Consider the following 25628-nt stretch of genomic DNA (forward strand, 5'->3'; position numbering starts at 1 on the left):
GTGGTGACAGCAACAGGAATCAAGTTAGAAAGCCAAAAAAAAAAAAGGTTGCTGAACTGCTTTTTCTTCCTTCCTAAAGATTCTCCATCTAGAATTCTTCTTTGAAAAATTCTTGAGGCAGACCATTTTTTATGAAGCCTACAGTTTATATAATCTGGGCCCTTTTTATTAAAAAAAATGGGCATACGAAAATCAGATACGAAAATGATAATTATTTAGAAAAAGAAAAATCACGTTACATATTTTAAAAAGCTGGCAAATACCACAAACATCATAAAATGCAAGCAAAATGCATTCTTTTATTAATAACCACCTCACTTCTAAAATAGATTTTCTGACACTTTTGGCTGCATATTATTTGAGTGTCTCCTCACATAAAACCATATCATAATGTTTCTATAAAGAGAATTGGAAGATAATTGAAGCTTTTGCCTAGCTGAAATTTTTAATTATTAATAATTAGAAGAGTTTCTTTCAGATTCACTGTTTACCACTAGTGCTATTATGTAAAGTTTTAGTTGTTTCCTTCATTTATAGGCTATAAGGCTAGGACAGATTTTTACAAACTAGTTTTTGAGTACATACATTTCGAGATCAATTTTTTCTGCATTTCTACACTTTTAGTGTCAGATGTTGTTGGACATGTTTATAGAGTAATATATCCCACTCAAGTGCTAACATTATTGTAACATGATGTATCAGAGAAGAATAAACCTGATTCCATATTGGATCTATGCCTTTAGCTCTAATCCTTGTTCTCTGTTTCCTGTGCTTAATCATGTTGGCTCTGCATGATTAAGCATGGACATTCTTTATAAAAGAATGTTGCCTATAACATGCAGTATAAATGATTCTCAAGGTTCTGGTCTTTAAAAGTATAATACTCTTCCATTCACATAGAGATAAAAAGTTGAGGAACAGAAAATAGCATTTGTCTTATTGGAGGTTTATAGGAACAATGTGATCAGACCTACAAGGGCAGCTGCAGGAACAAAGGATTCTGGCAAGGAGTTTGCAACAAACAATCATACCCTCCCCCTTTTAGTATAAAAAGCTTAAATTCTAACTAGAGTAAGATAGTGCTTTTGGACACTGGCCCACCATCTTGGTCTGCTGGCTTTCAAAATAAAGTTGCTTTTCCTTGCCCCAGCAATTCAGTTTATTGGCCTGTCATGCAGCAAGCAGTACCAGAGTTTGGACTCTGGAACAATGACACCAACTGAGTTGGTATCATGGTAGAAGAAGGCCTTCCCACACAGACAGCTAGCAGTTATGTAACTATCCATGCAAGAGACTGTGAACCACATAGCTATAGCATAATAAACTTAATCTCAATGTATCCCACCTCAACCTCCTTTGAGACAAATCTCATAAATTGCTGCAGTCACTTCAATCCTACTTCCCCTGAGGAAAGTACAAAGAAAACAAAGTGAGGAGAATGCAATTTTAGCAGATTTCAGATAGTCTTTTACTTTTGCAAATATTACACTAAAGCATGTGTCAGGCTCCCCTACAAGACCTTGGAAATAAATGACCAGTGGTAGTAAGAGGCCCTGAAGCTTCTTCTTCATTAACTTCTTGTAAATCCACCTCTGCCTGAAGAGTTGTGTTTTCTTTTACCAAAAGCTAATCTCCTGAAATTCCTCCCTCATCCGAAGTTAATAGTTCTTCATAGACATAGACAGAGCTGTGTGGCCCAAAGCATCCACTTGGCTTCCTCAATATTCGCTCAGCTAAGTAGACTGCTAAAGATTACTTCAGTATTTCAGTGCACTGGACTAGTAACTTTAATAATGGAAATAAATTATATGTTTATATTATGAGGGGAAACAATAATAATAATGGTTAACTCACCTATAATAATGTTTCTATATGTTTATATGTTTATTTTTAACTTTTCAAAGAACATTTTCATAAAGCACCTGGCTATTAACTAGATTCACTGTCGCCAGTAAAAATATGAATAATACATGTAAATATGGCTTAGGAAAAAGACCCACCACCTCACTTATTTACATAGAACAAACCTGTATTTCCCTACACCACAGAGCTTGACTGTCTAAGCAGATACATCAAGAACTACAACTCCTAGCCCATGTAAATATGTGTCATTCTATATGTACAAATTACCTTGATAACAAAGTGGAGATTAGATAAGTAGGATTAAAGACAATAGTACATGATTTTATCTATATAAGTATGCCATTTAAGCAATTTCAAAGTATTATTTAATTAGTTATCTCCTTTATTACTTCATAGATTTTGTTATTTTATGACCTCATTACTAATGATAAAAATTGAAATAACTTATTATGAAAGAACAATATGATAATTATAAAAATATCTATATTTTGATAATGGATTATGACCTCCAAAATCTAAGTCGTAATAAAGTGATAAATATTTTCTTAAAGTAATTATAACTAGAAAGCTTTCTTTCAAAAAATATATAAGAAATGAAAATTAGATTTCTTATAAACAAAGACACACATAAGTATTCTGATTTTTAAGTGCAGTTCATCACAGTGGATCAATAATATGTTAACCCAAAAAAAAAGTCAGAATACCACATTAACTGGGGGAGCAATAAGTCCACTGTCACACTGCTTGTTGAACATGATAAATGTTCCAAATCTACATTATGTGACACCAAAAACTGTTTTTTTTAATAATCAAGTAGTGGATGTGATTGTGTTTGGATGGTTTCCTATGGAAAAAAATTGATTTGAAAAAGTATCATGTAGAAACCAGTCTTGATATTCACAACTAATATCTTTTTAAAGTAAAATTTAGTTTTTTTTTCCACTAAGGAAAATGCTTTAACTACATCTCATTCATCTAACACTAAATTAAATAGGGTCTCACAAACTTATTTAAAATTAAAAGTGAACTTGGAAATAAGTAAATACATTCTGATCAAAAGAGTTTTGGATTGACCATACCACTGTTTTGGCTCAAATTTTATTGAACTTTATTTATTACATTTTTTTAAAGATAAATCTCATAGATAAATGATCAAATATTTATCACCATGCCCAAAAGTTTAAATCCAATTTTTTTAAAAGTTGGCTATTATAACCTCACAAAGCATATATATTCCCTGCCCCCTTGGGACAAGGATCTTAATCTGGGCCTATAATACATGAATCAACCTCAGATTCTGGGAAGCTTCTGATATTATATCTGTTAGGGGGTGGAGGACAGTATCTTTAAGAGAAAGTGGTTCGGAGTTCCCCTTGTGGCTCAGCAGTAACAAACCAGACTAGTATCCATGAAGATGTGGGTTTGATTCCTGGCCTCGTTCAGCGGGATAAATATCCAGCATCTCCATGAGCTGTGGTATGGGTGGCAGACGTGGCTTAGATCCTCTGTTGCTGTGGCATAGTCCAGCAGCTGCAGCTCTGATTCGACCTCTTTCCTGGGAACTTTCATATGTCATACCTGTGGCCCTAAAAACAAAAAACAAAAAACAAACAAACAAACAAAAGAAAGCGGTTGGCTCAAAGTGGTTGGCTTAAAATAGTCTATGATCCACAAGATCTCAATACCTAAATAACATCATTAGCATCTACAGTATAAGAAAATGAAAAACTAAAAGTCAAAATTTTGGGGGCCTTGAGAGACCATATTTGAGCATCTGTATTCAACTGAATTTCACATTAAGTTAATTTTCATGTATTGCTACTATTTGCTTCACTCAAGATTTCCCAGATATTTAAATGAAGAAGTACACAAAATTTTTCACTCTGAACACTACCAAACTCTAAGGCTGCATATTTTTCTTTCAAGTCCAAATAATTGCGTGACAAGAACTATAGAGTCCCAACTGATTTACTCACTTTGCTATGCTTAATATAAAAGGCAATTTAAAAAATAAGAAACGCTTCCGTGTGGTGTGCCGTATGCTAAGGAAGAGCCTACGTAAATATGTAGTCTATCTTATTTTTTTTTACTTAATGTCTTATCACTCTGTAATCTTTTTAAAAAGTCATTATAATTGTCTCTTCATCATCTTTTCAGCATGTTAATTGTTGGTGTCTGTTAATATTTAACTTGCTAAATCTGACAATTCAGAAATTACCAATATATACAGGCAGGATTTCATCTTTTAAGATACTGTTTTTATGTATTTATTTTTTAATTTTTTTGTTGTCTTTTTGTTGTTTAGGGCTGAACCCACGGCATATGGAAGTTCCCAGGCCAGGGGTCCAACTGAAGCTGTAACCATGCCCTACACGACAGCTCACGGCAACATCAGATCCTTAACCCACTGAACAAGGCCAGAGATTAAACCCAAGTCCTCATAGATGCTAGTTGGGTTCATTAACCACTGAGCCATGACGGGAAATCCTAATATGCAGTTTTTAGATATTCTTTTTAAAAATAAAAACTTTATATATTATATTTTAATTCCCTAACTGAAAATTGTACTGCCCTTTGTTATCATTTTTGCTTTTGTTTTGTTTTGTTTTTCTTTGTTTGTTATCCCTAAATGAATAAGACACCTTTCTTATTTTTTTCCATCATGAGGCTAAGTTAAGCTTCCAAGTAGTTTGGTATAGGATCCAGAGTTGTGTTATACACACACACACACACACACAAACACACACACACACACACACACACACACACACACACACATATGTTTATGTATATATGTATTTTAAGAAAATATATGTATTTTATTTATACTTCCATTAAAAAGTTAAACTAGATTAGCCAGAATTGAGAGTACAAAGTAGATAAAATTCTTTTGTTTATGAACAACGGAATAGTATACCAAGTCCTTATAGGGTAGTAATATCTTTATCAGATGGTTTTGTTCACCAATCTTTTTCTGAATTAATTCATTTGAGATAAAAATTAGAGCTTTTTAAAAAAGTTTTTGGCTATATTATAAGCCCTAATTTTTTTTTAAGTTTGAATGGTAATTTTATCCTACATAAAATATGTGTACACTTCAACCAAGAAAAAAAAAAAGATTAAAATACAGTTTTATTGGGAGAAAAAAAGTCCATTTTCCTTTCATCACAATGAACAATAAATGGTTTTAATGTTATGAAATTATCTGAACTCTGCTGTATGATATGAGTTAAAACTACTTGAAATAGCTTAGAGCATTTTATAATTTTTCTGTAACTTACTTATAAATCCACTTCCTGGAATGAATTGAGAATAGTCAGATGGCTTAATTCGAAGTTCCTAATGTGAGATATTTCAAAAGACTGGCCTGAAGGGATTTATTATTAATAAAGTCTGCAGAGAAATAAGAATATATTTGCAAATTAAAAAAAGGTTTTTGACATGAGTTTCATTGTATATGTAAGATAATTCCATTCACTCAGTTTCTAGTAATATGTATGTAGATGACATCTGACAAGGAAATCAGTCCTTGGAAAAGAATCCCCTCCACTACTGCCAGCAGAAGAGCAGCTTCCCTTGGGATCAGGCTCTCAGCTCTGCAGTTCAAAGGCAGAATCCAATTCCTCACATACCGCAAAACACCAATAGATACCTAGTGCAAAGTTGTATCTTTTTTTTTTTTTTAAATTCAGGAGAAGTACAGAAACTGATACATTTTAAAAATATAAATTAATTAGATGCATTCTTTTAACCTAGCAATGATAAACTATTGATTTAATATAAAAGAGGAATTTGGGAGCTCCTGTTATGGCTCAGTGGTAACAAATCTGACTAGTACCCATGAGGATGTGGGCTTGACCCCTGGACTTTCTCAGTGGGTTAAGGATATGGTGTTTCTACGAGCTGTGGTATAGGTGGCAGAGGTGGCTCAGATCTGGTATTGCTGTGATTGTGTTGTAGGTTGGCAGCTACTGCTCTGATTTGACCCCTAGCCTGAGAACTTCCATATGCTGTGGGTGTGGCCCTTAAAAAAAAAAAAGAAAAAAGAAAGCTAAAAATAAAAAAATTTAAAAAGGGGAATTCAATGAAATCTATAGATAATGCAAGAAATTTATTTGTAGATACCAGTTTGAAGATTTTTCCTCACCCCAGGGATGCTCATTACAGGGAATGAATTGCACCTTTAAAAAAAAAATCTCTATTCCCTAGTATAGATGTTAACAAACAGTGAAATGTACATGAGGAAACTGGTTGAAGAACTCCTTATGTCATCAGTTAATATAATGTTCTAGATAAATGGAGCCCAAATAAGCAAAAGGAGCTTGCACTCATGTCAGAACATGTTACCAATTTTATTTTATTTTATTTCAAATTTTATTGGACTATAATTGACTTACAATGCTGTATTAGTTTCAGGTGTACATCAAAGTGAATCAATTTGTATATATTGATTCATTTATATAGACATAGATGTGTGTATATATACATATATATATATATATAAACTTTTTTCCCATATAGGTTATTATAAACTATTAAGTAGATTTCCCTGTGCTATACAGGAGGTTCTTGTTAATCATCTGTTTTATACAGTAGTATGTAGATGTTATTTCCATTTTCTCAATTCCTCCTTCCCCATGATTTCCCCTATGGTAATCGTATGATTTGCTTTTGAAATCCATATGTTTCTGTTTGATAAATAAGTTCTTTGTATCTTTTTTTAGATTCTACATGTAAGTGACGTCATATATGTTTTTAACACTTCACTTAGTATGATAATCTCTAGGTCTATCCACATTGCTGCAAATGGCATTATTTCATTCTTTTTATGGCTGAAAAAAGTTTCATCCTTGCTAGGTGCTTCCAAGGTACTCTGGGCTCCACCTGCAGATATTGTATTAAAATGTATCTAAACACTGAGTTCCCGTCGTGGCTTAGTGGTTAAGGAACCCAAATAGCATCCACGAGGACGAGGGTTCAATCCCTGGCCTCACTCAGTGGGTTATGGATCTGGCGTTGCTGTGAGCTGTGGTGTAGGTCACAAACGTGGCTCAGATCCCGCATTGCTGTGGTTCTGGCGTAGGTTGGAGGCTACAGCTCTGATTCTACCCCTAGCCTGGGAACCTCCACCAGCCACTGGTGCAGCCCTAAAAAGACAAAAAAAAAAAAAAAAAGTATCAAAACAGGAGTTCCTGTTGGGGTTGTGGCTCAGTGGCTTAAGAAGCAGACTAGTGTCCATGAGGATGTGTGTTCAATCCCTGGCCTCATTCAGATATGGCATTGCCACAAGCTGCAGCATAGGTTGAAAATGCAGCTTATGTCCTGCATTGCTGTGACTATGGCGAAAGCTAGACGCTGCAGCTCTGATTCAACCCCCAGCCTGGGAACTTCTATATGCCACAGGTGTGGTCATAAAAAGAAGAAAAAAAAAATGTATTAAAACATATTGAAAAGTAAAGCCCAGGATAGCTAAATTAAAGAGTTCCCATTAGAATTGCTTTTTCAAATGATGTAAGAATTTATAAATATATAATAACTTTTAGTTACATATATAGACTTAAGCTTGTATTTCTAATTAGGACATAGTTTGAAGCATACAGATGAAAGGAATTTCCTGTTTCCCTCAATTTAAAATAAAAAAGGTAGTGGATATAAGTAGATGAGTCACAGAAGAGAAAATTTAAGTGAGGTATACATATATCTAAAAACGTTCAACCACACTTCTAAAAATGCTAATAAAAATAAATACCATTTTCTCTATCAAATTAGAAAATATATTTTACATAAAATGCTGCACAATGGTAAACAGAAACTTTCCTATTTTGCTGATGGCATGTAAACTGGTACATTTTCTCTGGAAACAATATGGCAGTACATATCATGAACTTAAAAAATAATCATAAGGAGTTCTCTTGTGGCTCAGCAGGTCAAGAACCACACCATTATCCATGAAGATACAGATTCAATCCCTGGCTTTACTTGCAGATGCAGTGCAGATCTGGAGCATTGCTGTGGCTATGCTGCAGCTCCCATTTGACCCATAGCCCGGGAACTTCCATGTACCATAGGGGCAGCACTAAAAAGACCAAAAAAATATGCATACATAATTTGATCCACTCTTACATCCTCATCTAAGCAAATAATCAAAAATGAAATCAGGGGAGTTTCCACAATGGTGCAGCAGAAACAAATCCAACTAGGAACCACCATGAGGTTGCAGGTTTGATTCCTGGTCTCGCTTAGTGGGTTAAGGATCTAGTGTTCCCATGAGCTGTGGTCTAGGTGGCAGATGTGGCTTGGATCTGGTGTTGCTGTGGCTGTGGTGTAGGCGGGCAGCAACAGCTGCAATTCGACCCCTAGCCTGGGAACCTCCATATGCTGCAGGTGCGGCCCTAAAAAGACAAAAGACAAAAAGAAAGAAATGAAATGAAATCAAATTCAAAGATGTTCTGTTTAATACTACTTATAAAAAGTTAGGAATAAACATCTCTTCAAATTAAGAAGAATTAATTATTGTATGAATATACTATAAAATTTTCTTTGTCTATTGGAAGTTGTGTTTTGTAAGATTATTTTCCAATATGAGAAAATAGTTACAACATATGATGAAAATAAGCTCTTGTATCAATGAGTTGTCGATTCATGCTGTGTATACACATGGAAACCCTCTAAATAAGTGTATAGCCAATGATTTTAACTTCATTCTCTTTGAAAGAAAAACAATGTAAAATTATTGAAATGTATGCAAATATGATTCCAGATCTAGATTAATCACTAATCTATATTTGACAAAAATATTTAATGATAATAGGGCTTACATTTTACAACTATGTCCAGTAGTCACTGATGATTTTAGTATTTACTTGGGATACGGCCAGCTAAAATTTTTTTTAATGTTCTCTTGACCTGTGCCAAAATGCTGAGAAGATTTATTCCTAAGTAATTTGTCAATGTCAAGCATCACTCAAGAGAGACAGCAGGGTGTGGGGAATCTGATCCGGAATCTAGAAAGCAGTAGGGCGTACGCTGATACCAGTTCACATGCTGACAGCTGTTGACCTGTGTAAAGGGTATCATCAGGTTTAGATGCTTATTTCTCGAGCTAAATATATGATGTTAATTTTACTCCAAGGTGTGATGATTACGTGCAGATCTTTGCAGAGCTACAGATGTGACCACAGAGTTAATAATTAAGATACCAACAACCATATAATTAATAAAAATGATAGAGAAAGAGACATTCACTATATACTCTGCTTTCACTTTTATGGAGGATTGTGTAATGGAATTGATGGTTATACTGAGTTACATTTTTAATATTCTTAAACTTCCTATTTATTTGATTGACTACAAACTATTGACTGATTTGACACAAAACGGTTATTGGCATTAAGTTGCAAGGTTTACAGTGAATGGACACATACTCTTCTTCATTTAGAGACAAAACTGCTCTAGCACAAATACATAAAGGAAAATCTCACCAATTTCCCCCATATCTCTCTACCTATTACCAGCGATTGCCAAATGTTAGAGAACTAAGATATATGCATTTAAAATAAGCAACACACATCTAGCCCAAATGAAAACTTTAATTCCAAAATCCAGTCTCTAAAATTTAAAATCAACTGGTTAACCTATTTCCTAGAATCCATATCATATTTCTAAGGGGCAGAATCAGCAGAATGATCTAAGTCCAGAATATTGCTGTACACACACACACATACACAAACACATGCACACACACGCACACACACACACACATAGTATGCATATAGTCTTAGAAGAGGAAATATTTCTATTGTATTCACTAGTTTTTAGGTGTCACAGTCATAAATATACTAGCTTGATATTTTGGATTCAGAAGAAATATATCTCCTAGAAGTGCTGGCATTTTTATATGTGGACACTTTTAGGGGTAAAGTTCAATTTACACATGCTGCTTTGAACACGGTCTGATTTTTTTTTCTCCTGAATTAGCACAGAAGGCCCACATGACCACATCCATATGTAAATCAAAGAAGGTTTGTGTTACCTTTTGTCCATTGTGGATGGATTGCTTCATAAGACCTTCTGAAATGTTCATATATTATTACTTCAGTTCATCAGAAGTTCTGAAATGTTAGTATCACCAAAATTGGCCACAGAGCTTTTTACTTCCTACAAATGTTGTCTCAAGGTAACTCCAACTAGATCTCAGACAAGGAAAAATATTGTTTGACTAAACTTTTGATATCTCTAAAAAACAAAGTATAGGGAAAAAAAAGGGATGGAAATCGATCTTGTATTATGGACAGCCACAACTATCATACTACATCTAAAGAAGAAAAATGATGGTGTTGGAGTTTTAACTCATTGCTGATTAGTTTCTAGCTGCTACAGATCCTTCCTTTTAAGAATTTATCCTTGGAAAGATCAGGAAAACAGTAGAAAATATATCATTCTAAAACAAATTGCTGTCTGTTTTCATTTTGAGTCCAGAGTGCTTCCAGAAATATAAAGGTGTAGCGGAGTCTTATGTTGGAATAGGATAACTTCATATATAAAATGGATATTGCAAAAATGGTTATTAAAAAAAATCACTGAAGAAGACACAGATTACTCTAAAAATATCTAAACACTGTGTGTTTACATAATTTATTAAAACAATTTGGTCTTCAAAATGGGCTAAATAATAGCCTTTCATGATTATTTTGATTATTATATGTGTTCTGAACTATGTTTTAAAGTTGTATTTTTTTCATATTTCAGAATATGAAATGGATCAACTCTCTAGAACATATGACTTTGTGTGCCTAAAGTGTTTGTATATACAGAGGTCAAAATTTATTTCTACCTTTGTCATGAATTGTCTGATTAAATTTAGGTGAGTTACCTAACATCTTAAGACTACAGTTTCCTATCTCTATAATAGAGATAATTCTATCGTCTACAAATATGATAAAATTTTAAGAAATTAAATGAGCTTTTTGCATTCAGTATTTCGGTAGAAAATGCATTGTTTAATTATACCTCACTTACTGTCTTATAAATTATTTTATAATGTCTCAATTTGGGGGAGTACATTTATTTTTATTATCATATTTTCTGCCATCAGCTACTTTTCCTGTTTACATGCATGTTACTAAGGAATATTATACGTCTAAAGGTGGGCTATAGTCCATTTCAGAATGGAGGTATAATAGAATGCTTGTGTCTTGCTTTTATTAGAACGGCATTCTAATTACTTCTCTCTGACTCTTGGACTGTCTTTCTTCTTTGGTCTGCTTCTGTTATATTACTTAACATTTACTCAATTGCAATGAAAAAATTAAAATTTCCCTTTCCCAAATTTACCTCTCCTCTTTTTTTTTGATACATATGTGTCATATTCAACCACCTCATAGCAACAATTTATATTTTGAATCTTTATAAAATTTTCAGAAGTACTGCCTCCTTAATTTCCTGTTGGTATAAACTGTCCCATGGAATAACTAAAGTTGAATTTTAGTGATGTGGTGAGGAGATAGTGAAGTCCTTAATTACACAGTCTCTTTGAGTAACTGAGCTCTCCTCACCCCAGCCTCATTCACTGATTGTCTGAGATACAAACCATAATTTGCACATAGAAAGGCCTTCAAAGCAAAATTATAATAAACCTTATGACATTGGCTAGGGTGGGGGAAATTGGGAAGAACTGGCTCAAAAGCAGGGTATTAATCCAACATATTCATCAATGCATCATGAAATCCTATCTGCTATATGTCCTACATGGGACATAGCTTATCAAAGGCAGCTCAACTAATTCAAGATTTTGGAAGAAACTTTCAAGATTTTGGCAGATGAGCCTGAAAATGTTGACAAAATCAAAATTATAAATAATTAATTTTTTATTATACACTTGTTTTGCTTATGAGGAAATGTCAACTCAGAAAATTGAAATGAGCTACATAAAGTCTACCAGTTTTTATTCATTTTAACTCTTGACTAAGTCATTTCATCTTTAGGGTTCCAAAATGTCTTTCTCTATAAAATGAGGATTTTTTTATGGGATCTAATGCCTTTCTTCTACCCAGAAGGTTATTACAAATCCTAAGAAATTCTATATCTTTCCAGAACTAAGTTGTGTCTCACTTTCCACAGAAAATTCAGTAAGAATATTAATTGAATACTTACTACTAGGTTTTATTTGCTATTTGCTCCCTTAGTCCCACAACATCCAGGTACAGTCAGATATGCTAATAATAGAGTCTCCAGGGCTTCAACACATCACTGATGCATTCCTAAACAAATTAATTTTATTAATTTTTTTCTGTCAATGTATATGTGAAAGGAAAGTGGTATGTCTATTAAACATTGATTCTCCAGTTGATTTTACATGTGTTCTCTAATGATTTTGGTGAAGTTAAGTATTCCAATATGAATATACTGTAGTGTTTTGGTCAACAATGTGGGCTCTGGACAGAGGCTGACCAGTCATAATCAAATCCTTAATTACACTATGCTCAAACTTCAGTCTTTGAACGTCACTATGTTCATTGAATAAGATCATTCCATAGTTTTTAAATAAGAATGAAATGACAGTGAGTATGTAGAACAATGCCTAAAATATATTTTAGGAATAAAACAAATATTTGTTAGTATTATGGCAAGTTAAATGATGTATTACTGTCAGATCTGAATACCATCAGCAAATTTCCTTATTTTCCATTATTTAAATTTTATGTCTATTTCTTTCACAGAGACTAACCTCCTGAAAGCACTATAACATATATGGGAAAATGTTTGGAACTTGGATTATGAGTGTGATGCTCATTGTATTTGGATTCTTATTCACCCACTTGATACTTAATATTATTCTAGAAACTTGGAAGAGGAACTCAGAGACTAAATTTAAAAATCTCTTTTTAAGATAAAAATCCACACCGACTACCTATTAGAAAAGTGAAATATTGGAGTTCCTGTCATGGCGCAGTGGTTAACGAATCCAACTAGGAAGCAAGAGGTTGTGGGTTCGATCCCTGACCTTGCTCAGTGGGTTAAGGATCTGGCATTGCTGTGAGCTGTGGTGTAGGTCACAGATGAGGCTTGAATCCCGCATTGCTGTGTCTCTGGTGTAGGCCGGCGGCTACAGCTCTGATTAGACCCCTAGCCTGGGAACCTCCATATGCCACAGGAGCGGCCCTAGAAAAGGCAAAAAAAAAGAAAAAAGTGAAATCAACCGAATATAAAAGATAAACTACACTGAACTTTAAAAGACATGAAGACACATCTCATGGACTTTAAAACATTGTGTCTCCAGTGACTGGAGTTTGGTCTCAGCAAGAAGACTGTGGCCCAAATACTGCCAATATGTGAGCAAGGCATCATTTAAAACTACATTGACTTCTTTCACCTTCTGTGACAATATGATGACAACAAGACAGATCGTAAGTGTAATTTTGAGTCAATTCTTTACAAAGGCCAAAAATCATTCTGAGTGTTTTTCCCAGAAATAGCCTATCCAATATATTAACTTGGACTGTAGAGGCGTCAGTGTTAAGAACCATTTCTTTCAGCAAAACTTCAATATCAAAGCAAAGTTAGGGAGAACATTGCAAACAGAATTCTTTTTAGCTAAAAGAATGAATGCAGCTTCAATCTTATTAGTGATCTACAAAGTACCTAGCCTAAACATGGAGGATTAGTAGCAATTCAATTTGCTTGTTCTGAAAATTCAGACATTTGTAAATGAGAACTAAATAAGCTGATCTCTGTGCTTGAGAGACACCTAGTCATAATAATAGTATTTGAAGTTCATCCTAATGTTAGAAGCATTTTATGAACATCATCTTAGCATCAGGTGACTCTTATCATGTTGTTCAAAGAAAAAGCAAAACAAACAAAACTCCTAGTTCTCAGGGTTAATGTGAATATATATGTTGACTGGAAGATGACTAAACTGAAATTCACTTAATGAATTATATATATATATCCAATGTCTCTTAATAGATATTGTTACTTCTCTTTAAAAAGAAATCTATTTTTAGTAAAATTTTCAAAGGTTGTTTAATTTGAAAATCATCTCTCCAGTTTACCACTGCCTCTCCAAGACATTGAAACAAGCTTATGAATGATTAATTTCAACACTGTTTCAACACTGTCTCACTCATCATGAACTTTTCCCAGATCTGAGAAAGAGCTCCTCACTAAAATTCTCTTTCCAAAACAGGATTCAATAAGGGTATATGCAAAACAATTCACATGACAGAAACATCACAAATGCAAATACAAACTGGCAAAATAGTGACTGAATGCCAATTACATCATTAGAATGGTTCTTGAAAAATTCAAGTTTTCTATTCACTTAAGTAATGTAATATTTAGTGAGGCAAATGAGAGCTGGATTCCAGGATTTCAAAATGAAATAAGTTCTTTATAAATTCAAATCTCATGCTAAAATCATATAACCGATAGACCATACCACCAGCTGCATTTGTATGAATGTGACACATGCAAGATTGTTTAAAACTAACTCAGCAAAAAATTTTAAAGCACTCAGATAATAATGAGACTAGATTCTAGCTCATAACTTATGTATTTATTTAATAAATGTGATTCAAAATAACTGCTTATAAAATGTTCTGCGTGATTTGTATTTTCCAGTTCTATGTATCCACGGCATAATATGTGCATTCTGAGATAGCTATTACAAATACGTAATATTTTTAAAAAGAAGTGCTTTTTAAATATGATTATAGTTATAATTAATCATGATTACAAGAAATTAATCGTTTTTTTTGGCCATGCCTGTTGCATGTGGAGATTCCAGGGCCAGAGATCAAGCCTATGCCACAGCAGTGACCTGAGCCACAGAAGTGATAATGCTGGATCATTAACCCACTGAGCCACCAGGGAACTCCACAAGAAATTAATCTTGATTATAACAAATTTGTTAAATTTTTTATTGGTTCATATTTTATTACTCTAGTTTACCATGGAAAATTGAGAGACGAGAGTATAGAAAAAAATAATGGGGAATGAAGACAATAAGATTGTTGTCTCCTCAAATAATGGTTATTATGGTAAGGATATTTTAAACATAAAAATCCTCATTGCTGAATTAGAATAGGATACATTTTTGGCTATATTCATATACCCTTTCCATAATGTTTTCACAGTATAATCAAAAAACAATGAACATTTATCATAATTAAAATTATTCCAATAGTCAGAAAACACTTCAAGACTTTTAGTCTAACATTACTTAATTATTAATTTGTCATCTAAGTATCATCTAGCTGATTACATATATGCCAAATTATTGTCGTCATTTGCTCAAGCACTTTTAATTCAACAAGCTCATTCAGTGAAATGCAATCATAATAGAACATTAATTAAAACAAGGTTTTTGGTAAATGGAAGACTATGATTGATCGACTTTTAATTTTAACTAAGATCAGTTTCCATAGAGGTCTGTAATATTATCAAATCCTTTTAAATACAGTCACTCAATAGAGATAACCTAGTCTCAGAGAGGTAACTTAGGATGCTCAGCTAAACTGTACAAATCCCATTTCTTCTCCTTCACTCCAGAATCATGACAGTGGTCTAGAATTCAGAATTGAGATGAAGCTTCCTCACCCGGGACTTAATCAAATTTATGACCTTTTGCATAGCAAAGGAAACCACTAAAAAAAAAAAAAAAAAAAAAAAAAAAAAAAAAAAAAAAGACAACCTGTGGAATGGGAGGAAATAGTTTCAAATGATGCAACTGACAAGGGTTTAATCTCCAAAGTATACAAACGATTCATACAACTCAACAACAACAAAAAATATACCACCCAATCAAAAAGGGAGTAGACTGACACAGACATTTCTTCAAAGAAGACAAACAAATGGTCAGTAGGCACATGAAAAAATGCTCAACATCGCTAATTATTAGAGAAATCCAAATCAAAACTATAATGAGGTACCACCTCACATTGGTCAGGATGGCCATCATTAAAAAGTCTATAAACAATAAATGCTGGAGAGGGCATGGAGAAAAAAGGGAACCCTCCTCCACTGTTGGTGAGAATGTAAATTTGTACAACCACTATGGAAAACAGCATGGAGGTTCCTCAGAAAACTAAACATAGAACTACCATATGATCCTGTAATCCCATTCCTGGGCATATATCCAGACAAAAATATAATTCAAGAAGATACATGTATCTCTATGTTCATTGAATTGCAGCACTATTCACAATAGCCAAGACATGGAAACAACCTAAATGTCAATCAACAGATGAATGTATTAAGAAGATGTTGTACTTATAGGAGTTCCCATCATGGCTCAGTGGAAACAAATCTGACTGGTAACCATGAGGACGCAGGTTCGATCCCTGGCCTCACTCAGTGGGTTAAGGATCTGGCGTTGCCATGAGCTATGGTGTAGGTTACAGACACAGCTCAGATCTGGTGTTGCTGTGGCTGTGGTGTAGGCCAGCAGCTACAGCTCCAATTTGACCCCTAGCTTGGGAACCTCCATATGCTGTGATTTTGGCCCTAAAAAAAAGGAAAGAAAGAAGAAGACATTGTACATGTAGACAATGGACTACTACTGAGCCATAAAAAAGAACAAAATAATGCCATTTACAGCAACGTGGATGCAACCAGAGATTCTCATACTAAGTGAGGTAAGTCAGAAAGAGAAAGACAAATACCACGTGATATCACTTCTGTGTGGAATCTATAATATGGCACAGGGAGTTCCTATTGTGGCTCAGTGGGTTATGAACCCAACTAATATCCATGAAGATGCAGGTTCAATCAGTGGCCTCACTTAGTGGGTTAAAGATATGGCATTTCTGGGAACTGTGGTATAGGTTGCAGGTGTCACTCACATCCTGAGTTGCTGTGGCCGTGGTATAGGCCGGCAGCTGCAGCTCTGATTCAACCCCTAGACTGGGAACTTCCATATGCCACAGGTGTAGCCCTAAAAAACAAAACAAACAAACAAAGGGCACAAATGAACCTATATACAAAACAGAAACAGACTCATAGACATGGAGAACAGAATTTGGCTGCCAAGCAGGAGGGGGAAGGGAGTGGGATGAACTGGGTGTTTGGAGTTAATAAATGGAAATTATTATATTTAGAATGGATAGACAATAAGGTCCTACTGTATAGCATATGGAACTATATTCAATCTTGTAGGATAGACCATGATGGAAAATATTTTTAAAATGCATGTATATATGTATGACTGAGTCATTTTGCTATTAACAGCAGAAATTGGCACAATATTGTAAATGGATTATATTTTAATACAAAATGTTTAAAAATGACAGTACAAAGTTAGAACCCAGGAAATAATTTTCAGGTATGAGAAGAAATTGCCTTTCATGGGGTTGGAGGAGAAGTGGGGGAACCAGGAAGGATTCATTTAAAGTGTCTTGGAATTATTATTATCAGAAAAAAAAAAGTGTACTGAAGAAAGAGTCACATCTGAAATTGGATGCTTGTGCCAGTAAGAAGAAATATTTGTCTGTACCAAGGATATGGCATTTGTCATTAGAAAAAAACAAAAGACAAAAAGGAAATAGTAGTAATCTAAATAAAACATGCTTATATTTTTAGCATAGATGAATAAACATGAGAATGGAATAATGTCAATATGGCAGTTTTTACTAGGATGTAATTGAGACTTAATTCAAAGATGTAATTCACATCTTCGGATTTATATTCCCACAATTTCAAATGAAAGGCACAAAATTTAAACAGCACTTCCTCTGATTTTCTTCATTAAGGGAAATGTCTAGTGTAAGACTGCTTTTGATCCAGGAGTTGGCCGAAGGTCAGATAGCTCAGTACTGTATGTTTCTCTCTGCAAGATCATCTGGAGAAGGTTTTAACATCCTCCACGAAGAAAAGCTAAGATTTGTGGTAGGAAACGTGGCCTCCTCTTTGTCGACTATTCTTCATGTTATCATCATGTCAGCAGAATTTATTACAGGATTACAGTAAATGAATTTCTTATAATCATCAACTATAATGAATTGGTCAAAAGCAGAAAGCTAACACCAGTGCAACTCCTTTTCATATGTATAGGGATATCTAGACTTGATTTGCAGATCCTGTTAATGGTACAAAATTTTTTTTCTCTATGTTCTTTCCACTCTTTTATAGAGTAAAAATTCATGGTAGAGCAATGATTTTTTTTTTTTGATGTTTTTTAGCTCTGTCAGTCTCTGGTTTTGCCACTTGTCTCTCTGTATTTTACTGCCTCAAAATAACAGGCTTCAACCAGTCCTATTTTCTTTGGCTGAAACTCAGGATCTCAAAGTTAATACCTTGGATGCTTCTGGGAAGCCTGCTGATCTCTGCGAGCACTGCAGCTCTGTATGTCAAGGTGAACTACCCTAAAAACATGGCTATTAATGTCCCCAGGAATGGCACACTACAGAGGACTAAGCTAAAAACAAAGCACATTAATGAAGCACTTCTTGTCAACTTGGTATTACTATTTGCTCTGACCATATTTGTATCGTGCACTGATTTGTTATTCATTTCTCTCTATAAGCACACTCTTTGGATACAAAATGAATCACTTGGTTTTAGAAATGCCAGGACAGAAGCCCATATTAATACATTAAGAACAGTTATAATATCCTTTTGCTTCTTTGTTTCTTATTTTGCCACCTTCATGGCAAATATCATGTTCACTATTCCTTATGGAAGTCAATGTTTCTTTGTGTTGAAGGACATAATGGCAGCATAGCCCTCTGGTGTTCTGGTTAAAATGATCTTGAGCCATTCTAAGTTCCAACAGCCATTCAGGAGAATTTTCTGCCTCAAAAAGAATCAATGAAGAGAAGGACCAATGTAAAATATTTTTTACTTCCTTGTCATTCAACGGACTTGTGTTTTGTTTTTGCTCACTTCTGTGTTTTGTGTGCTCTCTCACTCTGGCAGTTTGCTGCTCATCTCCCATCCCCAGAAGCACTACTTTTGATGTCGAATGGATAAGGTATCTCTTTTTCCAGGACTTGTGTACTTAAAAATATTAACATATTTAAATAACTAGTACTTGCATGGGAGTGCCTGTTGTGTTAAAAATTGGAAGAAAAAAAATACTAAGACTTCATTTGACTGACCAAAGTTATTCTGTTACCTGTCTTCCCAGGTCACTGAGAATCTTCTGCTTTAGATGAGCAAAATCACTTTGATTTAGTGTAAGACTTGGAACAATATAATAATCTGGCTATTTGATTGCATATAACCATTTTCTAAAGAGAGTCATTAATGTAATTATTTTAAAATGTAAATTATAAGTGTATGCATGTCAGGGCAATGTACTATGATATACAGAACAAAGTCTTATTTTGCTTTTGATTTTAGTTACTATTGTTCAGGTAGGTGCAAATGGAGCTGGCGTATAAATACCTAGTACAAGGTTCCCATTTTTTACAAGTTGAAGAAACATTTTTCAAGTCCCTGAAGTCTGAAAGTCATACCCAAGAAGGATATGAGGTAGATTGCTGACAATGAAGGCCCAGCAGGAACTCATTCAACTGGTGTTTTAATTTCCCTCCAGCTGGGAATCTTATCTGAGATGTGGTTGCAGCAAGTGACTTGAAGCTCTAAGGTAAAAGCTTTTGAAATCTGTTAATAGATTTGAACTGATTTAAAAAAATTTTTTTTAATTACTCAATGAATTTATTACATTTATGGTTGTACAATGAGCATCACAATCCAATTTTATAGGATTTCCATTCCACAACCCCAGCGCATCCCCCACCCCCCAAACCATAAGTTTTTCAAAGTCTGTGAGTCAGTATCTGTTCTGCAAAGAAGTTCATTGTGTTCTTTTTTTAGATTTTCCCAAAATAGCCACCTCTAGAGAAAGGCATGCTGCTGAATATTCCCAAGAGCTTTGCTTCCAATGTCCTTCCCCCACAACAAGCACATTCACCCCTGTTTTCCCAGGAGGTCCTGCAGTCAGGTTTGACCCAGATTCCTATAGAGACTTTGCTTTGCCCTGGGACCCAGTGCACGTGAAAGTCTGTGTGCACCTTTTACGAATGGGGTCTCCATTTCCCCCAGTCTCATGGAGCTCCAGCACACAAGCCCCACCAGCCTTCAATGCCAGATGCTCCGGGGGCTCTTTCTCCCAGTGCCAGATCCCCACACGTGGGAGTTTAATGTGGGGTTCAGAACTCTCACTCCTGTAGGTGAGTCTCTGTGAACCAGTTACTTTCCAGTCTGTGGGGCTTCCCACCCGGGAGGTATGGGGTTGCTTATATCATGTAATCGCCCTTCCTACCTCTTGAGGTGGTCTCCTCTTTGTCTTCTGGAGTAGGATATCTTTTTGAAAGTTTCCAGTCCATTTGGTTGAAGATTGCTCAGCATTTGGTTGTAAATTTTGTTGTTTTTAGGAGAGAAGTTCAGCTCCAGTCCTTCTCTTCCACCATCTTAATCCCATCTCAAACTGATTTTGCTCTTTCAAAATCTTGTGTCTCTTTGGGGAAGACAATGTTTTTGTAATATCTTACATCTCGGGATGTCTGCTTGAATCTGTGAAATCCTCATTGGCTCTTAAACAGACAAAATGACAGGTAGTCATTTTAATTATAAATATATTGTAATTAAAATGGATTAAAAGTGAAGGGTAGGGAAAAAAACTAGAGATGTGTGTGAATACGTGCATATATATGTGTGAATTTTTTTACTTTATAAAATATGTCCACACACAGTTGTGTATTTAATTCTCAGAATGCTTTGTGAAGTTGGCAGTAGAATTATCTCAATTTTACAGTTGAGAAATTAAGATTTGGAGAAATCATTATACATGGCTAATTTCACTCAACTATACTCAAGTAGTATAATTGGAACTCAAACCTGGTTCTTCTGTCTCTAAAGCCAGTACTCTCTTTGTTTGATTTTCTTCCCATTATTCTTCATGGCAACTTTAGATTCTGAAAGTCCTGACAAGAAAAATGATATTCAAATTATGATCTATGACATCCTATTACCTTTCTCTATTATGTCCCTAGAAAGTCAATTAAAAAATATTTCACAAATCTCTGAATTATTCTATTATTTAGTCAAATTATTTTATTTCGGTTTACTGGTAGTCTGAAGTGACATAGGTGCCCCAATTTATGTTTTAGTATCACGTTACTCTTACATGGTAGGGCAGTTGCTGTACTAGAGTTACTTGTTACAGGTCAGGTGGGATTATACTTTTTGTTGGGAAAAATTATTTGTGATGTTTATATCTTGAGTTTTGGATAATTGTGTAATTTGAACCTACTCTAGATTATAGAACAGACCTACCAGCTTATGTATCATCCTGGGGGAACCCATAACCCCTGATCTCCTAGTCAGCTTGTCTTACTTATTTTAGTGCCTGAATTATGCAAGAAGTAATGACAGATATTTCCATAGTGATGTCTGATATCTTGGGCCATTTATACCCTCTGTGATTATTTTTTAATATGTTCTATGTGGCATGTGAAAGTTCCTGGGCCAGGGATCAATTTTGTGCCACAGCAGTGACCTGAACCACTTCACTAACAATGCTGAATCCTTAACCTGCAAGGTGACCTAGGAACCCCTCATTTATTTTTTAATTAAAAAAATTCTAGTAATTGTTTTCAAAATTGTAATATAATACACCATCTATGTAAAAAAATTGGGAAAATACAGAAATATTAAAGGTGAATCTGACATAATCACAAGTGAAATTTTTGTATACATTCTTTCAGCATTTGAAACATATATACATATAGACATATATAAGTATATGTGTGAGGGTATAATTTATTGCATTTTGAGGATCCCACTGTATATATACTTTATGCTGCCTTTGTATTTAAATTACATATGAGAAATTTTGCATATTTTAATAGCTTAGTAATATTTTGCTTTTTAGTTGTGACTTTGTTTTAACCATTCTTCTATTATTAACCATATCTCCATTAACAAAGAGAACAGAGTGGAAAATAATATTTATATCATCGATGAAAGAAAAGGAGCTCACTCAAACAAAACACATAAAAAGTGAAATATAAGTTTACAAATTTAAAAAAGGGGAGGAGTTCCTGTCATGTCGCAGTGGAAACGAATCTGACTAGCATCCATGAGGACACAGGTTCTATCTCTTCTTCAGTGGGTTAAGGATCCTGCTTACCGTGAGCTGTAGCATAAGTCACAGATGTGGCTTGGGTTCTGCATTGCTGTGGCTGTGCCGTAGGCCAGCCTGGGAACCTCCATATGCTGTGGGTATGGCCCTCAAAAGACAAAAAAAAAAAAAGTGAAAGAATCTTTTATTATTAACACGATTAATATATGAATAATCAAATTGGTCCTAATGCCTTAAAAGATTCTGGCATGGGAATCTCTTGGCATGGCGCTTATTTGCATTGGGAACCTTTTGTGATACAGTTGCAAATTCCTTGGATTGAGTTTCAGGCTGGAGATTTCCTTGGAATGGCACCATGGCATAGCAAGCATTCTAAGCTTTCATAAAGTTTGTATAAAAAGACATCGATGCCTTTAAAAGGAATTGCAAAGTTAATAGATAATTAATTTGAACCAAAAGAGTGTAAATAAAACAGTGAGTTATAGCTTGAATGCTTTGTAACGGAAAATACTATTATTTAAACACCATTAAAATTGCTCCTAAGAAAGATTTTATTTTAACATGAATATATTTCTTAGGCTCCAATTAGTACCATAATAATAATAGATAATTAATTTTCTATTCTAGAATTGCCTTACTTTTTTGTGTATATAATTTCAGGGATCCTCACAAGCCTGGGAGAGGATATCATTATCTACTTTAAAGATGAGGAAATTTAATTTTAAGTGATAAAATAATTGCTCTAGAATTACCTAGACCTGAGTCTTGCCTTCTAAATCTAAACTCCATTTTATTTTCCTAAACTTAATTGTGCATCAAAGTCACCTGGGAAACATTGTACAAGTGTAGATTCCTACACTTATCCTAGACATACTGAATATAGTTTCAGGAGATGGAGCCTAAGAATCTATGTCATAAACCTCCCTTCTGAGAGAATTTTAAACATCAGGGTTTGTAACTCACTGAATTACAACATACTAATGGTACTAATTGGAGCCTAAGAAATATATTCATGTTAAAATAAGATCTTTCTTAGGAGCAATTTTAATGGTGTTTAAATAATAGTATTTTCCATTACAAAGCATTCAAGCTATAACTCACTGTTTTATATACACTCTTTTGGTTCAAAGGAACACATTTATATTTTGACTACCCAATGTAGCAACATAATGAAATGCACATGAAATGATAAAGATGAAATACTGTCATGGAAATCCAAAAATATAAGTGGAGACAGGCTGAGTCACAGGAAGTCCTATATTGCTCAACTGCCATAATTTTGGGAAACTTCTAAGTGTTATTATTCTGCACATTCACTTTCCTTCTCTCCATAGAGACATTCATTCTCTGCCTTCTATGTATATCGTTTCTCTACCACATTTTTCTCATTGGATATCTCCTACCTAAACATGTCGGTTTTTGCAGATTCTTCAGTGAGCACAATCACCCCTCCCACCCATGAAAAGCAAACATTTACCAAGTTCTCACAAATATAAAAGAAGCAGCTACCAATTCACAACAGTCCCCAAGAGCATTTATGAGTCTATTCTTTAGCTAATTTAGATACAATAGCTTGTTCTCAAATGCCCTCTTTACCAAATTTATCATACAATATTAGAAGTTGGAGTCAAGAGATTATAGTGCCTCTTATCCCTCCCCCCACAGAAAATAAATAAGTAAGTAAATAAATAAATAAATGGATAGATAGATAGATAAATACATGATTCTGGATGAGTATAAGATTCATGAAAATGGTTCACATTTAAACAGAACCTGGCTGAGATTAGCTGTCCTATGGATTTGCAAAAACTGGTGGTTTATCATTTCTAGTATAAGGTAACAGCCAACCAATTATTTATCTTTTATGGCAAAACAGCCTTAGAGCCGAGTCATGTGGCAAAGAGGTTTAGAGCCACAGTACCTGGCCCACCTTTTTCAGGACTCAGGTGAGAGAAGGGATACCCATAGATTCCACAAAGACTTTTCATGTCATTAGGAGTTTGAAATCTGCAAATGGGAGTTTGGATTATCTTTCCAATATGTTCTAGATAATTTTGCATCCAAAAAGACTTTGTAAATAGAGGTGGTTGAGTTCTTTTTACTGTATAAGATCCTGTGTACAGTATTCATAAATAATGTAAAAACTGAGAGATGTGGATGTTTATATGTTTCCAGTTCTTGGGCACATCACAGCTGATTCAAACCTAAAACTGAATTTGAGGATATTTATGTTTATTTCTTCTGGCTTCTCCTTTAATAGACACAGCGCTCTCCTCCTTATGTCAACAGGATAGAATTTACATTTTTAATTAGTTGGAAGAAAGTTTTAGTTTTAGCCATTGAGTTATTAAAGAGGAGGCTTTTCCAAGTTAAGCCTGAAATCTGTGCCTCATCTGTGTGACATTGCTTACATAGTAAATCTTTTTTTTTTTTAAAGCTCTTTCCATGGCATGCAAAAGTTTCCGGGCCTAGGACTGAACCTGTGCCATGGCAGCTACTTGAGACACAGCAGAGCCCTTAACCTGCTGAGCTACCAGGAAACTCCTAAATAGTAAATCTTTTGAAAATTAAAAGCTTCTTCCCAACATACACGCACATATCTATCCAATCTTGTAAAAGAATAAGAATTTAAAAATTTTATTAAGAACTCCTTCCCTTTGGTAAGGCAAGCTTCCAGGATTTTACTGAAGGGGTTGTTATGGAAATTACCAGTAAGTTTCATATAAGTAATTTCAGGATGAGAAGACCTATGCAATTTTTTTTATGATTGGGATTAGAAATGGGTCATTCACATTATAGTGACACCAAATGTTGACTAGTTGTTATCAGAATGAGCTACTCTGATAATAATATGGATTAATTGTGTATTAGTTACTTGTCTCTGATCTGTGAAGTAAAGAGAGATCATTTCAGTAAAGGTATACATTCTGAAAAATAAACTCTCTGCATGTTTGACTTAGATGGGATGAATCTCAGTATGAGAGACGGTAAGGGGTGGAGTGAGAAAAAGGGAAATGGGAAATAAAGGTATATCATATCAACTTTGCATTTTTTTTCTAGGTCTTCGCTCTGTGTCACAGATTCCTCAGAACAGAGGATCCCTGATACATGAAAAATATACCCAGATTATATATTTCAAGTTGAAGGGAATGAGTCATTAATGGATTCCTGTGATATTGTCCTAAAAGCCCATGCTATATGTAAAAGATGAATATAAGAAAATATTAAATGTTATAACTCGAGGAAATAATAGCAATAGTTGTATTACAGCATCCACTGAACCCAAAGTATTTCGTGCTTAGAGTATGTAACACAGGTTTAATCAATAACTACTCTTTCGCTAATATGCCAAATATTGTTCTCCAATTTCTCTAGGGGTATATATTTTCACAGAAATGATAAAGACAATGGAAATGGTACTCTATGGAAAATTATAGGAATTTGAAAGGATGGGGCTTTATGGACCAAGTTTTTTATGCCATGATTCTTTCAAATTTACGTTTGCATTTTCAGAGCCCCTTAGTAGTAAAATCATGTATTTTTCTAAATAATGTTAAAAGTTGCTAAGGATAGGCTTACAACTCTTTTAAAAAAATCTTATTCCCCTTTATGGTCCACTGTAGTTTTTTTTTCAATTCCCAGTTTCATAGAAGCAAAACAAAATAGTCATTAAAAATAA

At 34.4% G+C, this 25628-nt stretch overlaps 1 long non-coding RNA gene and 1 pseudogene across 1 annotated transcript in view; both read left to right on the forward strand.

Annotated features, from left to right (window-relative positions):
- LOC146400020 (uncharacterized) overlaps positions 1 to 14446 on the forward strand; it is a 162979-nt gene extending 148533 nt beyond the window's left edge. The window contains exons 3-4 of the long non-coding RNA XR_014815885.1: positions 10612 to 10726; positions 12582 to 14446. This is a non-coding gene — a long non-coding RNA (uncharacterized LOC146400020). The remainder of the gene's footprint in view (positions 1 to 10611; positions 10727 to 12581) is intronic.
- A 3170-nt stretch (positions 14447 to 17616) lies between these two features.
- LOC146400021 (taste receptor type 2 member 2-like) lies at positions 17617 to 18673 on the forward strand (annotated as a pseudogene).
- Positions 18674 to 25628: the final 6955 nt, after the last annotated feature.

Source organism: Sus scrofa, chromosome 9 (assembly GCF_054392235.1).
Source record: "Sus scrofa isolate SSC_HxYL_T2T_F1_AM1 chromosome 9, Sscrofa_HxYL_maternal_Yorkshire_Landrace_v2.0, whole genome shotgun sequence".
Taxonomy (NCBI): domain Eukaryota; kingdom Metazoa; phylum Chordata; class Mammalia; order Artiodactyla; family Suidae; genus Sus; species Sus scrofa.